The sequence below is a fragment of the Solanum lycopersicum genome, chromosome 8 (genome assembly GCF_036512215.1).
Source record: "Solanum lycopersicum chromosome 8, SLM_r2.1".
Classification (NCBI taxonomy): domain Eukaryota; kingdom Viridiplantae; phylum Streptophyta; class Magnoliopsida; order Solanales; family Solanaceae; genus Solanum; species Solanum lycopersicum.
In genome coordinates, this window is record NC_090807.1 from 51523858 (window position 1) to 51541183 (window position 17326).

The window sequence follows — 17326 nt, forward strand, 5'->3', positions numbered from 1 at the left end:
TTGTGAACCAAAGTCCCACCCAACAGTAATCTGCCAAGATTTTAATAAGCATCAATTGTCTTCATTCTACACATAAAAGGAAAACATCAATATGACAAATCTATCCTATATTTCTATTTCATTCATATACTGGAAGTAAACAACAACTCAATGAAAAGTCATTCAAATCATTATTACTGTAGCAGCTCAGATAATTTGGTGAACCAAAGTCCTGACCAAGAACTGGACATGAATGTAAAACCAGCATGAACCTTAAAAAGTTACAACGCCAACACATTAAGAAAGCAGTTACTCTATCCAACACATTCAGAAAGCAGTAAAATTAGTTTGGATACAACGACGAATGGCCAAATGTTCAGAAATTACAGTACATGCTGAAGTAGATGCACCCATATTACAAAAAAATGACCTTTGCAACAAAAATTGACCGAGTCCGTGCAAGACTATGTTCAAAGTTGATCCTATCATTTAGAAAACAACAAAAACTAACCAAGGTCATTTACGACTATGTTTTCTCGAATGTTAGGGAGTTAGCAACCCTTACAAAAGATACATTACAAAAAAAACAAATAAACTAATTAACTAACTCCATCTTCAAACTGGAGGGATTTCCATCTCGTCTTCATCAGTATCCACATTCACATGACCACGACGACGTTGGTAGCACTTCAGAACCTTGGTATAAAACTTCATGCACTAATATGGTGAACATCACAAATCCAAATATAAATCCAATATATGATACGAGCATGAAAGTGCCCAAATCCATTAGCTTTGTCGAACAAGAAAAAAAATATAAGTTTTGGTTAATATAAAAGATATAGATCTTTTTTTTAAAAAAATGACTCAAATATCTCAAACCCATTCAATAATTGTGCTAGAAGGATGTAATAATAACCAGATACACATAAGTTAATGTGTGAATCCTAAACCAAGTTATTTTTTCGACTATAGGTGTATTGTGATTATACCAATATGTATCGAAGAAAAAACTAAAGTATCCATCTCATACAACATCACAAAATAGACATAAAACTTAGAAAGAGACTACATAAAGCAAGGGAGGCAAGTCTACATTTGAAAGAGACGACCCATTAGTAACAGTAAACAAAGAAAAAAGAGACAAAAGTTAATAAGTGAAAAACGACAAGCATGTAAACAAAGAAATTTGAAGTATTCTAAATCCACATCACCACTAAACTATAGTAAATTGCATATAAAATCCTAAACCATAGTAAAACCCTAAACCTTAAGTATGAAAAGAGATGAGAGAGAAACGAAGGCCAAACCCTAAGCTTGAGGGGAGGCGCAACGACGACGGCGATGATAACTGCAAGCAACGACAATCGATGGCAGAGAAGCTAGCTTCTTTTTATGTTTTAGTTAAAAAACAGATATAAAATATATATACTTTAGATTATTGCTAGTTTTTATGTTTTTAATTGAAAAATATAAACAAAATATTTATACGTTTGATTATTGTTTTTTTAATTATAATTAGAAGAATATTTGTATATTTAAATATTTTTTAGGTTTAATTTTAATTAACTATACTACATAATTGAATAACTTAGAGTTTAAGTAAGTATTTTTCAACCAAATCATCTATTATAATAGACGGGTCCTTTTTCAATCAGATAGTTTTCAATAATTACGTTATAGTTCTAATGGATAATGCACAAGTACCACCTCAACCTATGCCCGAAATCTCATAGGCACACTTATACTAAGATCCTATTACCCCTTGAGCTTATTTTATTAATAATTTTCTACTCCTTTCGGCCTATGTGACACTATCTTGTGGGCACAACGCTTGTTGGCAATTTTTGTAAACTAGTGTCACGTAAGCCGAAAAGGGGTAGAAAATTACTTATAAAATAAGTTCAGGGGTAATAGGACCTTAGTATAGTATAAGTGTCTCTGGAATTTCAGGCATAGGTTGAGGGGGTACTTGTGCATTTTCCCTAGTTCTAACCAAAAACGAAGCTTGTATCTCTCACGAGGAGTGTCAGTGAGACAGTTCGATAGGTACTTTTAAAAAATCAGTTGGAACGATGACCTCCACGTGCGACTCTTCTCGATACTCTAAGGTAGGTAGGGTGGGGTGCATTCAGGTTTTTGTTTGGTTTTGTACGATTCAGTTTTGATTTTTTGGTTTTGTACTATGACCTTCACGTGCACCTCTTTTCGATACTTTATGTGAGGTAGGGTATATATATATATATATATATATATATATATATATATATGGTAACAACCAACGCCAGACGGGTTCAGAACTGAGGCTCAATACACATATTCCAAAAATTTTATTAGCCGAATTATATTGCAGACAATTTAAATTTTCTACTAAATAGAAAATTAAGCTAACTGGTATATAATATGATTTTTTTAAATTTAAATAATCTTTTATGAAATTAAAAAAATGATTTTTTGGATATGTCGTAGCGTTCATCAATCAGTCGGATATATTCAAAATCTTCTCATCCTTCACTAAAATATTCAATAAAAATAATAATGAAATCATATAAAATAAAGAAAAATGAAAATTGTATTTTCAATACGAAACCAAGTCAAACTAATTGTTCATCCATCAGTCAGATATATTTAAAATCCTTTCATCCTTCACTAAAATATTCAATAATTATAATAATGAAATCATACAAATAAAGAAGAACGAAAATTAGATTATGTATATTAAATACGAAACCAAGTCAAACCAAATCACTAGTAGTTTTTTTCGCTTGACTCGATTTGCGATTTGATTCAATTGCCGGTTTGATTTGTTGTACACCCTAGCCAACGAGTCCGGAATGAGACCCAGTGCACATGTCCCAAAAATTCATGAGCTGAATTATATTTCACCCAATTCAAATATTCTACTTATTATAAAATTAAGTTAAATGGGGATGGTGAACTATCGCACACGAAAATTGGCAAAATAGGGTGTATACCTCCTCCAGGGGTTTTGACTTTGAAAATGGGTCAATTTGACCGTCAAGACACACCCCTATTTTGTCGATTTTCGTGTGCTATAGTTCACCATCTTTTTTGCTAAGGTTTTAACGAACATCTATGAAAATTTGAAATTTTGGATATCGAAAATCTAGATCACCGAAAAAAGGTAGTGAATTATTGCGTCGAAAATCGACAAAGTAGGGGGTATGCCTGCTCCGAGGCTCGTTTGACCTCGAAAATGGACCGATTGGGTCATTAGGGTTGGACGTCAAAAATATGGATACCCAAAAAATGGTTAATTATAGCACATGAAAATTGGAAAAATAGGAGGTATGCGTGCTCTAGGGCTCGTTTGACCGTTTGACCTTGAAAATGGTTCGATTTGGCCGTCAGGGACAACCGACTCCATAACTAAGGTCTTATCGGACGTCTAGAAAATTTTTTGGCATTTTAGAAGTCAAAAATTTAGATCACCAGAAATGATGGTGAACTATATCACACAAAAATCAGCAAAATGGGGGGATGTCTGCTTCGAGACTCGTTTGACCTCGAAAATAGACCGATTTAGCCGTCAGGGCCAACCGACTCCATAGCTCAGGTATTAACATACGTCTACAAAAATTTTGGCATTTTGAATGTCATAAATATAAATCACCAAAAAAGATGGTGAACTATAGCTCACGATAATCAGCAAAATACAGGATATGTCTACTCTAAGACTCATTTGACCTCGAAAATAGGCCGGTTTGTCAATGGATATAATATGTAATTACTAAAAATTTAAGTAATATTTTATAGAATAAAAAAATGCAAAATGAAAAATTTTGAATATATAGATGATTCATCTATACATCGAATATAGTCAATATGAAGTATAATTCATCTATCCATCGAATATATTAAGAAAAAATCCTAAATTCAAAATATTAAATAATTATATTGTTCTTCTATCCATCTAATTAAGGTTCTAAAATACAAATTCAAAATACTAAAGATATCAATTGTTTGTCCCTCCATCGAACATATGCAAAATACATTCACCTCTGTCGCTGCTGTTAACTTTGGAATCTCCACTGCCGCCGTTCAACCCGTTCACCTTTGCTGCGATTAAGGTTAGGGCTTTGTGTTTTTAGGTTTAAAAGCGATTTAGCTTCGGACTTTGTTTTTTTAGGTTCTGTTGTTGATTGTGGTAGTGTGTGTTTTAGTTGTTTTTAAGCACTTGAGTTCATTATCTAGATTCGTTTCTCATATTTTCATACTACCGCTTTCTGAACTTTTCATGGCTAAATGTTGACTATTTTAGTTCCAAGTATTGATAACTCATCTTGATGTTTGAACTTCTTCTTGATTCTCCTATCTTGTATAAGTTTGTTTAGTTGTAGTCGCTACTTGTATATTTGGAGTCATTCGTACTTTTTTGGTTTGAGTGCTCGTTGTTGTAATCATACTTTTCTCCCATCATGAGTCCCCTTTCTTTAAATTATTAACCACTCATTGTTTAACATATTTAGCCAATAAGAAGTTGCCATATATTTGTAGTTGTACAACCATCTAGTACTTGGCATACTAATCCCAACTGAATCATCTAATAACTTGGATGCCTTTTATGACTAAGATTGGCAGGATGTTTGATCTCTTGGAAGTCAATGAATCAAGACACCATATCTAGAATTTCAGTTGAGGCAGAGTTTAGCATTTCTACTAAAGAACAACTTGCTGATCTACAAAGAAGAGATAACAAACAATGTTGCAATACAACAACACTCATTACCAAAATCAACAACATAACGTTATGCTAAGACAAAGCATACTACTGTCAAATATGAACAACCAGCACCACCAACAGAAGAGGAACAATAGCACCACCAATAGAAAAGGAACAATCCATCATATCAAAATATTGAAATGACAATATTAGTGCCCTTTTGCTTCCCTTTTTAAACTTAAATCACTATTTTCACTTTTAAAACTAAATTTATGTTCTTCTTCTTTCCTTTTTAAACTTAAATCAACATTTTTTTTCAGTTCAAAAAACAAAGCCCTCTTCTTCTTTTTTCACTTTTAAACCTAAACCCACGTTCTTATTCACTTATAAAATTAAATGTTTAAACCTAAACCCACGTTCTTATTCACTTATAAAATTAAATGTGAAGTAGAACTTGTTCATCATTAAGTTAGATTCCAAAATGCAAGAAAAGAAAAATGTTGTCATGCAAACCTTTATGTCTTGTGTTGCAAACTTTTGTTTTGAGTTGAACAGCGGCAGCAAAGATGAATGGCGGCAGGGAGGTGAACTGATGATGAATTTGAAGAGAAGATATTTGATGGATTGGTTAACAATCGATATAATTAATATTTTGAATTTTGGGTATCTCTTTTGATACATATGATGGATAGAGCAGTGATCATATTCAATATTTTGAAAAAAAATTTGTAAAGATAATTTAAATTTTAAAAATTATACTTTATATTGACTATTGCAATTGATGAAGGAACCATTGATATATTCAAAATTTTGAATTTTGAGGTTTTTATTTTATAAAAGATTACTTAAAATTTCTAATAATTACATTTTATATACAATTACTTAATTTTCAAATCAGTAGGAGATTTAAATTGGGTGAAATATGATTCAACTCATGATTTTTCGAGAGCACCGCTATTTGCATTTACATATTTTGATATGATGGATTGTCTATTTTCTGTTAGTGATGCAATTGTTCCTTTTCTGTTGGTGCTACTGATTGATCATATTTGACAGTAGTATGTGTTGTCTTAGCATAGCATTCTATTGTTGATTGTGGTATTGAGTGTGATTGTATTGTGACATTGTTCGTTATCTCTTCTTTGTAGATCAGCACACTGTTTGGTTTTTAGTAGGAACATGCTAAAATCTGCCTCAGCTGAACTTCTAGATATGATGTCTTGCTTCTTTGACTTCCAAGAGATCAAACATCCTTTCCGATATTAGTCATAAAAGGCATCCAAGGAATTAGATGATTCAGCTGAACTAGTAGGTCAAGTCCTGGTATTCTAAACGTAAATGAAAGCTCACGATCTATACTATGAGCTATATTTGTAAGCTCTATTTTACAGTAACTCGTAACTAACTTTTTAAGTACCACAAGTTGTTATGACTAACTATTTGAAAAGACTAATACGTCCCTTTTATTATTTCACATTTGTAACAACTTTTAATAGTTGTTTCCAAGCATATAATTTACTATCTCGACCTCTTATTGAATTTCAATCTCTCTTCCAATGTTTATCTAATTCAAATGTTTTTTCGAATGTTATTGCATTCATGAATCCTGACCAATCACGAACTGAAGGTTCATCCTTTGTGGAACTACAAGGGTCACACTGGATATGCCATAGTTGAATTTAAAGGGGATTGGTCGGGATTTAAAGTTGAATTTGAAGCCGACCAATCCCCTTTAAATTCAACTATGGCATATCCGGTGTGACCCTTGTAGTTCCACAAAGGATGAACCTTCAGTTCGTGATTGATCGGATTCATGAATGCTATAACATTCGAAAAAGCATTTGAATTAGATAAACATGGGAAGAGATTGAAATTCAATAAGAGGTCGAGATAGTAAATTGTATGCTTGGAAACAATTGTTAAAAGTTGTTACAAATGTGAAAGAATAAAAGGGACATATTAGTCTTTTCAAATAGTTAGTCATAACAACATGTCCTAGTGGTAGTTAGAAAGTTAGTTACGAGTTAGTGTAAAACAAAGCTTATAAATATAGCTCCTACTACTGATTGTGAGCTTTCATTTACGTTTAGAGCACCAGGACTTGGCCTACTAATCCAGCTGAATCATCTAAACACCTTGGATGCCTTTTATGAATAATATCGGGCCGGATGTTTGATCTCTTGGAAGCCAAATAAGCTAAACATCTTATCTAGAAGTTTAACTGAGGCAGAGTTTAGCATGTTCCTACTAAAAAAACAGTGTGATGATCTACAAAGAAGAGATAACGAACAATGTGGCAACACAATCACACTCAATACCATAATCAACAACAAAATGCTATGCTAAGACAACTCATACTACTGTCAAATATGAACAACTAGCACCACAAATAGAAAAGGAACAATTGCACCACCAATAGAAAAGGAACAATCTATCATATCAAAATATGAAAATGTCAATAGTTGTGCTCTTTTTCTTCCCTTTTAAACTTAAATCACTATTTTCACTTTTAAAATTGAATGTATGTTTTTGTTCTTCCCTTTATAAACTTAAATCACCATTTTTTTCACTTCAAAACACAAAACTCTCTTCTTTTTAAACCTAAATCGCCCTTTTTCACTTCAAAAATACAAAGCTCTAATCTAAATCACCATTTTCACTTTTAAACCTGAATTTTTGATCTAATTCACTTATAAACATAAATATGAAGTAGAACTTGTTCATCATTAAGTTAAATTCCAAAATTCAAGAAAAGGAAAATGTTGGCAGGCAAACCTTTTGTCTTGTGTTGCAAACTTTTGTTTTGTGTTGAACGGCGGCAACAAATATTAACGGCCGCAGGGAGGTGAACTGATGATGAATTCGAAGAGAAGATATCCCATGGATTGATGAACACTCGATATAATTAATATTTTGAATTTTAGGTGTTTCTTGACCTTCTTTTAATATAATTCATCAGATGGATAGAAGAGTAGTTATATATATATATATATGTATGTATAATTTTTTATAAAGATTATTTAAATTTTTAAAATTATAGTTTATGACTATATGCAATTGATGAATGAATAGTCGATATATTCAAAATTTTGAAATTTTGAGATTTTTATTTTATAAAAGATTACTTAAATTTTTAATTATTACATTTTATATTCAGTTAACTTACTTTTCTAGTTAGTTAAAGATTTGAATTGGGTGAAATATTATTCGGCTCATTGTTTTTCGGATATATGCATGGGGACTCAGTTCTATACCCCTCGGTCAGGGGTGTACAAAATCGAACAAAAAACCCAATCAAACCGCAAACTTAGTCAAACTTTAAAAAAATTCCAACCAATGGTTTGGTTTGACTTGGTTTCGTATTAAAAAAATTTAACTATACATGGATTGGTTTGGTTTTAACTAAAATGAGTCAAACCGAGACCAAATCAACCATTATATATATAGTTTATAAAATTTATTTATACATAAAAATATTTACTTGGATGTAATTTCTAAATATTACTTGTACATTTTCATAATTTTTATTCTTTAACCTATTTTTTCAAGATGTCATGATTCGGAGAAGAGGAAACGACAATGCCACGATCCAGAGAAGAGGGTACAACCAAGGAGTTTTTTCTAACTTGGATTGAGACATACATCTATTGAAACATGTTATATAACACAAAAGAAGGCTATATAACACAAAAGTTATTTTCAACTTTCAAAATCCTATTGAGATGTATTACTATCATGATATTGAATCCAGTGATTTTGACAAGCATAAAACTGAAAATTTCTTTGGTTAATCTGGATGTATAATTATTTTGGGGATATTGGTATTCAAGTTGGTTAATATGGATGTATATTAAGGTCTAGAACTTTTTTTCAGTTTTTTTTTTTAGTTCAGCAATTTCCGCAACGGTTGTACTTGATGAAATAACAAATATGCCAATTGACCATTCATTCATTCATTTTCTTTAATGTAAAATCTTGGCAAGCTGATGGAGGCTCATGGTGACTATTTTGTGGATGTTTGTGTCAATTTGAATAGTCAAATGTGATTTCTATTATATTATTATTATTATTTTATAGACGAGTGAAGTGAGGGAATACCAATGGCAAGGTTGTAAATAATCTTATTTTCGAGGGTAATATAAAAGTGTAATTATGATGATCACGTGTCTATCTAAAATTGTGGGACCCATTTTTTCACAAGAGTACTTATTATTTTATTATGTTTCATTAACACCTTTTTCTTTTTGCACTAAAATAAATATGATTTAAAATATATCAAATGAAAGTTAAAAAAATTTAATTAGGGAGCATAAAAATAAAAAATAAAAAATAGATAAATAGATAGATAGATAAACTAAATGAGATTAAAGTAAACTAAGAGACTTACTAAATTTATAATAATAGTTCTTTGGTTAGAGTTTTAAAATTTTGCGAATCAAATATTGAAGAGAAATAATAATTTTTTCCTGAACAATTTACGTACATTGATAATAAGAATATTTTGATGTTAAAATGTTTTATATTTTAAAATTAATCAAATTAAAATTTCTTTAATTATAGTAGATTATGTACTTCATTTACTTAATATTGCTTTTCTTTTGTCTCAAATAAGATGTTAAGAATTGAAACTCATAAAATCAATACATTGGTTAGAGAAGTAAATAAATTTAAGTTGGTTACTATTGAGAAAGAGATGACAAAAATAGGAAATTGCTAATAGTAATTTTAATAATTATGTGATATTCATATGAAAGTTCGATTAATTATACTTTGCGTCGAAATAAGGCCTATTTGGATATAGTGTTCCCTATTAAGATCTTTTTTCATATCCCAAACTCAAAATCAAGATATTTGATTAAGAGAAGAGCAATATCAATTAATGTTGATGCACTATATTATTTGATGGTTATTTTATTATTTTATTTAGACTAAATTTTGCACTAAAATCAGTGTTAATTAATGTTGGTAATAATGTTATTAAAATAACTTTTCATATTTGTTAATAACAACTAATAATTTGCTATATTGAGCCCGTATCACAGGCCTTTTGCTATTATTATATTTATTATATAGAAAGGTAAAGAGAGAACGATCAAGGGTATTTCTGTCAATCAAAAAAAAATTAAAACTCAGTTTAATTCTACGTTGTGCATAAAGTATTAAAATTCCAAAACAACCAACCAAACTTTATGCAATTCCCTATGTGCTGAGTCAATAGTTGTGGATTGTAATAGCCACATGTGTACCAGTACATTGGGAGGAGTAAAAGAAATCATTGAAAAGGTACATGAACCCCATTTATTAATTTACTACAATAATCTATACATTCAAGTAGATACATTTTAAAGAAAATTCTTTTTATTTTTGAATGTATAATTTGTAATGAAATATTTTCATACAAAAAAAATCAAATATGAGGGCTTTTAATCATTTCCTTTTTTTAGTGTTGTTTGGTCATGAAAAAATATTATTCATTTTATTTTAAAAAATCTTAGTTGAAGTCGTTTTAGTTAAATTTTGTGCGCAAAATATTTAGAATTCTACTATATAGAACTGTAAAGTTGTTGACAATCAAGGGTAATATGGTAATTTCATATAGATTTCATTTTAAACTTCTATGAATTATACTTTTAAACTTGTCAAAATATTTTCTTTTAAGTGGGTAAATTTCATTCACGAGTTACATGACTTCTCTAGAAACTATAAATTATAAGATTTTTCTAGAACTAAGTCTATGGCACAAATAAACAGACACTACCTCATTCTTCATTTTATTCGCTTCTCAGTTTTCTCCCTCTCATGTTTTATACCAATAAATTTATCGCCCTTTATTTCTAATTTGTCTATTAAATATTATACACTCTAGCATATATCTCTTATTAGGAAGACCATTAATGCAGTTTTTTTTCCAATATGAAGAACTTCATTTTTTATCAATTCCCTATATAATTATTTCTATTTAGTAAAATAATTATAAGACAAAAGTAAAATTCAATATTTCTTAGTTGACGTATCACTTCTAGGACTTGTCCATATAGCCAATTTTCAGCAAAATTCAACTGTTCCACACTGTTTAAATACCCTAACGAATTAGTTAACATGTTAAATTCAATGTCAATCACAATTATGTTTCTCAAAATGTCTAATCCAAAAGGAATGCAACCACTAAGCAAGCTCTGCAAGAACAAAATTTTCAATAATTTCGTCGCATGTTGTGTCCTTTCATTTGGTTTCCTTTTAGACTTTTCAACTTCATGGTGTTTTTTTAAAAAATTGCAAAGATAATTTTTGAAATATCTAATTTACTTGGATGTCTATTTTTACGTTTAATCCAAAAACTTTACATAACATATAGTTCATAATATAATTTATCGAAAAACATATACTTATTTATTACTATTAGTTTATCATTAGTTAAAATAATTTTAAGCAAGTTATATAAATTATAATATTAACTACCTCGTGTTAAATTATTATTGTATATATTATATCAACTTTTGTTAATATTTTTAAATTCTAATCCATTTGAGATAAAACATTTATTCATCATATATATTAATTATTCTAAAAAATTCTTTCTTTATTATACTAAATTGTTCTCCTAATTCTAATAAATATTAAGACAAGACAAAGTCATAATTTTTTTCATCATTTTACCACTTTGTAAAGAATAAGATGATTCATTCTAATTTTCATCAAGTAGGTCATTATTTTTGGTTTTTTTAACACCTATTGTGTTTTATTATAATTTACCATCATGCTTATTTGAAAGTATCATAATAATCTTTCTTTAAAAAGCTAATCAAATTTCTATTATAAACATATATAAGATTGTAATATTGGGCCCGTAATCGGGCCTTTAATTGCCTAGTATATATAGATGAATTTATTTGGTTGTGTCACTAATTTCCCCTGATACCTTGTTCACTGCTCCCATCGAGCATAGTTACTTCTCTAGATTTTACCACATACCTTGCTTCTGAAGGTTCAAGCAAGTGTAATTGTCCTTAAAATTATATGCATATGTTTAAGGTTTTATATGAAGATAGTAAGCACTGAGTTATGTGCTTTCTTAGATTTTCTAGAATTCAAAAAGTTCTTGTGCTACTTCTACAATTGTATAAATAAACTTCTATTTGGTTCTTATTTAGATCCAATTATGGCCTGCTAATGTTGATTTAGTTGTACTTTTGTGTAAGTTTTGATTGAGAGTCTTCATCTTTTTCCCTATTTGATCACTTACTATCTCTAGTATTTAAAAGCGGTGCTAAAGTTGCATAATGATCATAACATATGTTCATACGAATAACCTATACTAAGAATAAGAAAAAAAGAGTTGCTTATTCCTTAGGTGGGTTTATTGGAAAATTGTCTTATGTCTGCACATGTTGGTCTGTTTTGTATATGTAGTTATGTGTGTTCATTGAATGTAGGATACTTATATTCTTTTATCGTCTTATGCTTATGGTTGGTAGTTGTAAGGTTGTAAAAGTATATTTTTATTTAGTTACAAGTGTGTTGATTAGTGAACTATATAAATAAACTTCTATTCGGTTCTTATTTAATTCCAATTATGGCTTGCAAATGTTGATTAAGTTGTACTTTTGTGTCAGTTTTATATGTAAGGAAGTTCACTGATTATCTCTAGTATGGTACCGGAAGAATGAAAATGTGGATAAACTACCGTTAGGTGTGGCATAGTGCATTGGTAAAAATGAAAATGGCATCATCATTAAGCAGAGTTATTGAATATCCCGTATGGTGTCTCAGTGTGAAGAACTATCAGATACAAAGTGGGGAATGGGACCAGGGTTCTTTTCTGGAAAAATCACTGGATTAGTATCTCGTATGGTGTCTCGGTGTTGAGAAGTATCAAAAATTTATGGGGCCAACTACAACACAATATTAGATAAAAAGTGGGGAATAGGACCAGGGTTCTTTTTCGGAAAGATCATTGGATTAGTCAGGACTCCTTGATGTCTTCCTATCTGAACATATATATCCTCAACTTGTCTTCAGATGCAATGCTAAATGAGTTTGGTCTGGGGTGGAATTTCAGAAGGTTACTAAAAGACTGGGAGATGGGAGAGTATCCAAGATGCTACAAACACTAGATGATTTCAAGGGCACAAATCTGGAAGTTGATATAATGATTTGGAAACACAAGCATGATGGTATGCTGTCAATCAGCAAATAGTACAATAGGGAAGTGAAGGAACTTCTAGGGGAACTCTTTGGACCATGGAGTAAGGTATGGAAAAATAAAGTGTCAACTAAAGTGAGGTGTTTCTCATGGCTAGTGGCTAGAAGGGCATGCCTAACTCATGAGAAGTTGCAAAGAGTAGGCTTTGAAATATCTTCATGGTGCTCAGTGTATAATGAGACTAATAGCCATTTATTCCTCCATTTCAAAGTCACTGCTCAATTATGGGCCATTTTTCTAAGCAGAACACATTGCAGACCTTCTCAATTGCTGGGTGAGAAGAGGGGAAAGTAAGAGCCAGAAGAAATGGTGGAACATGATACTATCTTGTATATGGTGGACTATTTGGAGAGAAAGAAATAAGAGGTGTATGGGAAATACTGTAGAATCAATAAAAAATATCAAATGGCGTTGTATGAAGACCTTCTGTTTTCGGTATAATGAGGAGGGTATAGAGGATGTTGGACAGATTTAAATTTCTTCTCTTCTTTATAAATTTAATAGCAATTTCTTGAGTCACTGATATAAATCTTTTGATAGTTGCTAGCATACCCTCATTGCTGATGGATAAAACTTAACTTTATCAAAAAAAAAATTCATAAGTTTCCTGACAATTGATTCACTAATATGCGTTGAATAGGCCATCCTTTTTGCTAGTTCACTTTCATTATCATAAAAGTATAGTTGCAGGTTCTTTGGTTTTTCAGTGGAGGAGAGTAAATCAGGTATAAAATGATACATTTATCCTTGCACGCGAAATTTATATATACCATGTCATCTCTTAGCTAAAGCTTTGTCGTAGGTTACGCCAATTGAGATGAACACAAGCATATTATTATATGTTCTAATGTAAGTTTGAAAGTGCATAGATTCTTTAGTATTTCCCATATATAGATCAGACAAGTCATCAGGTAGTTGGTATGAAACTAACTTAATTGAGACATTACCACAACAAAAGTTAGGCAATTCATATTAAAATCTTTTTGCATTGCAAAAGCTTACAATTGGGAACATCTTTTAAGCATGCATAAGTAGATCGATTAACATTAAATTTTTTATGGGAGTTTTTTTTTAACCGACCTGTATGTTATAAGTACTATCAAAACTTAGTATAGTCTAACATTCCAACGCAGCAATAGGAGAAATTATTGTCGCATAAAATGAATACCAACCTTTCTTTGTAACAACCTCAGAAGTGACACTGTGTTGTTCTGTACATGTGTTGGATGTCAAGTTTTGGATAGAAATGACCTCAGGAGTGACATTTTGTTGCTCTCTACATGTGCTGAATGTTGAGCCTAATAGCGGCTCAAACAGGAGGAGTGAATAAACTCGCAAAATCTGTGCATACAAACAAATCCAAAAAGAATGACAAAATAAAATTACCGAAGTATAGTTAAGGAACAAAATAACGGAAAACGTCATTGTGGAGTATGCTCACCTAAGGTAATAGGTGGCTCCAAACTTCCCCGAAGCACCTAATTAAGAAGGTAACGTTTGGTGGCGAAAGTAAGAAGATAAGGAATCACCTGTAAAGTGAAGTATGTGAAAAATTGTTAGTCCTAAAATGTATAATTGTCCTACGCGACATGATAAATCTTAGCAAGTTAGTTGGACGACTATCAGAGCTCTCAATTTATGGGCTAAGATTTGATTTATAGTACATAATCTTTGCCCCCATCTCATTTTCTCGCCTATTCCAAATTTAAGAACACAAAGAAGGTACATAATTCAACTATTTTGATGTGGTTTTCCATTTGAAACAGGTATATGTCTTCCTTAACTATTTTTGCCTGTTTTCAGTTATTGCAGCTATGAACAAATTTATTTAAACCACAGATTCTGTCCAACAAGAAAAACTAACCTTCTTTTTTTGACAAGCTCTATTTCAATGGAAACCCCAAATCAACAAAAACTCTCTTCGGACCCAAATCGTATCGAGTCATCAAACTACTAAGCCAGATCAACAGTGATGACTATGATATTCGTAAACTAGCAGAAGCTCTCATAGATTACACCAAAAAGAACTACCCAAATTATTTGATTAAGAAGAGGTCCCAAAGAAATTGTGGAATACAAATCAAGCACCAAATATCGCAAAATCAATTAACAGAAACACAACTAAGGAATCAAAATCAATACAAGTGAAAAGCATGGTCACCTGGACAGAACGACGAAGCCGAGGATAACAGAAAGCGGCAAAGCTGGGAAGAAGAGAAAAGGAAGAGGAAGCAAGGTTGAGGCGGCGTTAGAAGCTGTAGAAAAGAAAAAGGATCAGCTCTAAGTTGAAGAATGACCGAACTGCCCTTTAACTGAGTTCAAGTATTTTATCTTGCCCTAACTATAACTATATAGGGTGTGTTTGGTAAAAAAGAAAATGTTTTTTATGAAAAATGTTTTCCTAAAAAATATTTTTCTGGAAAACAAGTAGATATTTGACTTACTTTATGATGTTTCATTGGTGACTAGAAAATACTTTATTGTTTAGTTTTTGAATGAAAATTATTTTTGAAAAATATCTTTTATTTTTTACTTACTAGAAAAATAAAAATTTGAAGTTAATTTTTTTTTAAAAAAAAAACAATATTGATTTTTTTTTGGAAGGGAAGGAGGTCAAGGGTAGGAGTAAAAAAATGAAATTTTGAAGTTTACAATATTTCTCAAAGCCAAACTTAAATTTTTTTTTTTTATGGGGTGGGGGGGGGGTTTGAAGGTAGACAAACCAAGCCAAAGGTTTATTACCACACCTAATGTGTATTGCAGCTCATACTAAAGTGATTCACTTTCTACATTTAAGAATTAATACACTAATAAAAAATTAATTTCAATTTGTCATCCTAATTTCTTTAGTGAAAAAACAACAACTACTTTTCATATTTTTTTCATTTCTATTTGTTGTTGTACCTACAATTATTTCATAGACTTTTCGATTACAATCATCGCTTGTTTATTCAATTGAAAAAACAGGAGGAAAATGTCGAAGAGGAGGATAAAAGAAAAAAATATTATTCATTTGTTTTATACATATTGGGAAACACGAGTTGTGCATTATGGAAATCATACATAAATATGACATGTATATAGAATATATAGAATGTCCAACAAAAATTATAGTTCAGAATAAACATTAGCAGCAGAACATCCAGAAAACAAATTTAATAATGGAGTGTATGAATTTTTTCAGGTGAAAATGTTTTTATGAAACTTCAAGGTGTACGTTATAGCTCTTCCAAACTGCAAAAAGCAAAATATAAACCACAAAAGAGATATTCTCTTACGCAAAAAAGAAAAGACAACACTGAAAATAACACTAATGTCGTTGAAACAAAAATAAATGTTATATACCAGGGTACAGGAAGTGAAAAAGTTGAAGGCAAGAACCCCATCTGCAAGTACCTCAATAGATTTGAACTCCTAGTCCTTGTTAGAATAGTGCAAGCAATGTATTTGTTGTTATTTTTGAAAATGTTGGTGCAATAGAGAAGATCTAGGTATCTCCAATTTCGACTTCTCTAATGTTGTCCTACTATATGGAGTTGTCCTAAAATAATCTTGAATCAAATTATACCCGCGTATACCATTTTTCACCCTTTAATATGCAAGATGCTTGTAGGGCATTGGATGGAACTAATATGACCATCAAAGCAATGATTCTGAGAATCACAAGACAATCGATTTGGTTTGTAAAGACTAAGTCCCATGGATGAGTAGTGTACGTTCCTAACACATGGTCAGGAATGGTTAAATATCTAGAGGAGTACATCCCATTAATTTGCAGCAAAATAGTGATATGAAAAGCGTCATTTAGTAATTGTTTCAAATGTAATAGTAATGGGGCTAGTAGGGGAAACCTTGCATTCTGTATCAGAAACATAGATGGAGATTTTATAATGCTGAAGCCAGAAATTTGAAAAATTGTTTAGCTATTAAGGCTGAAATCAAGGTTATTGAGAGTGACTTGGAGTATTGTCTAGCTAATGGATTGACACCAATATAATCATGAATCTGATTCATTAACTATGAAGATCCTAAATGGTATATCGAAGGTACCTTTTGTGAATGTGAGGGCTATCCAAAAGATGATGAACAATTAGCATGTGGAAATAGCTCATGCATAAAAAGAGGGGAATAAGTTGATAGATTTTTTTCACTAACTATACCTTCACTTGTGCAGGTACAGGTATTAATTAGTTTCAAGACATACAAGATATTTCACAAACAACTAAAGTATTATTTGGAGAAAAACAAATACACAAATTTGAGAATCCGTAAATAATGAAATCAGCCACCATACCGTTGACATCCAATTTCGATCCTCCTCGGTATAAATAATTTTCGGACTTCTTAAATTTTCCAAACAATTTAAAATAATTAGTTTTATAAATTTTGTGAGAAAAAATAATAATAATATATGAATTTCGCGTTATTTTGGATATTTTTGCCATTTTCTTATAATTTTT

General features: G+C 30.9%; 1 long non-coding RNA gene across 1 annotated transcript; it reads right to left on the reverse strand.

Moving 5' to 3' along the window:
* Window positions 1-311: 311 nt before the first annotated feature.
* LOC101245479 (uncharacterized) lies at window positions 312-15190 on the reverse strand. The gene is made up of 4 exons (XR_183016.5): window positions 15028-15190; window positions 14308-14395; window positions 14039-14207; window positions 312-772 (listed from the first exon to the last, which is right to left on the reverse strand). It is a non-coding gene; the product is annotated as an uncharacterized lncRNA (long non-coding RNA).
* Window positions 15191-17326: the final 2136 nt, after the last annotated feature.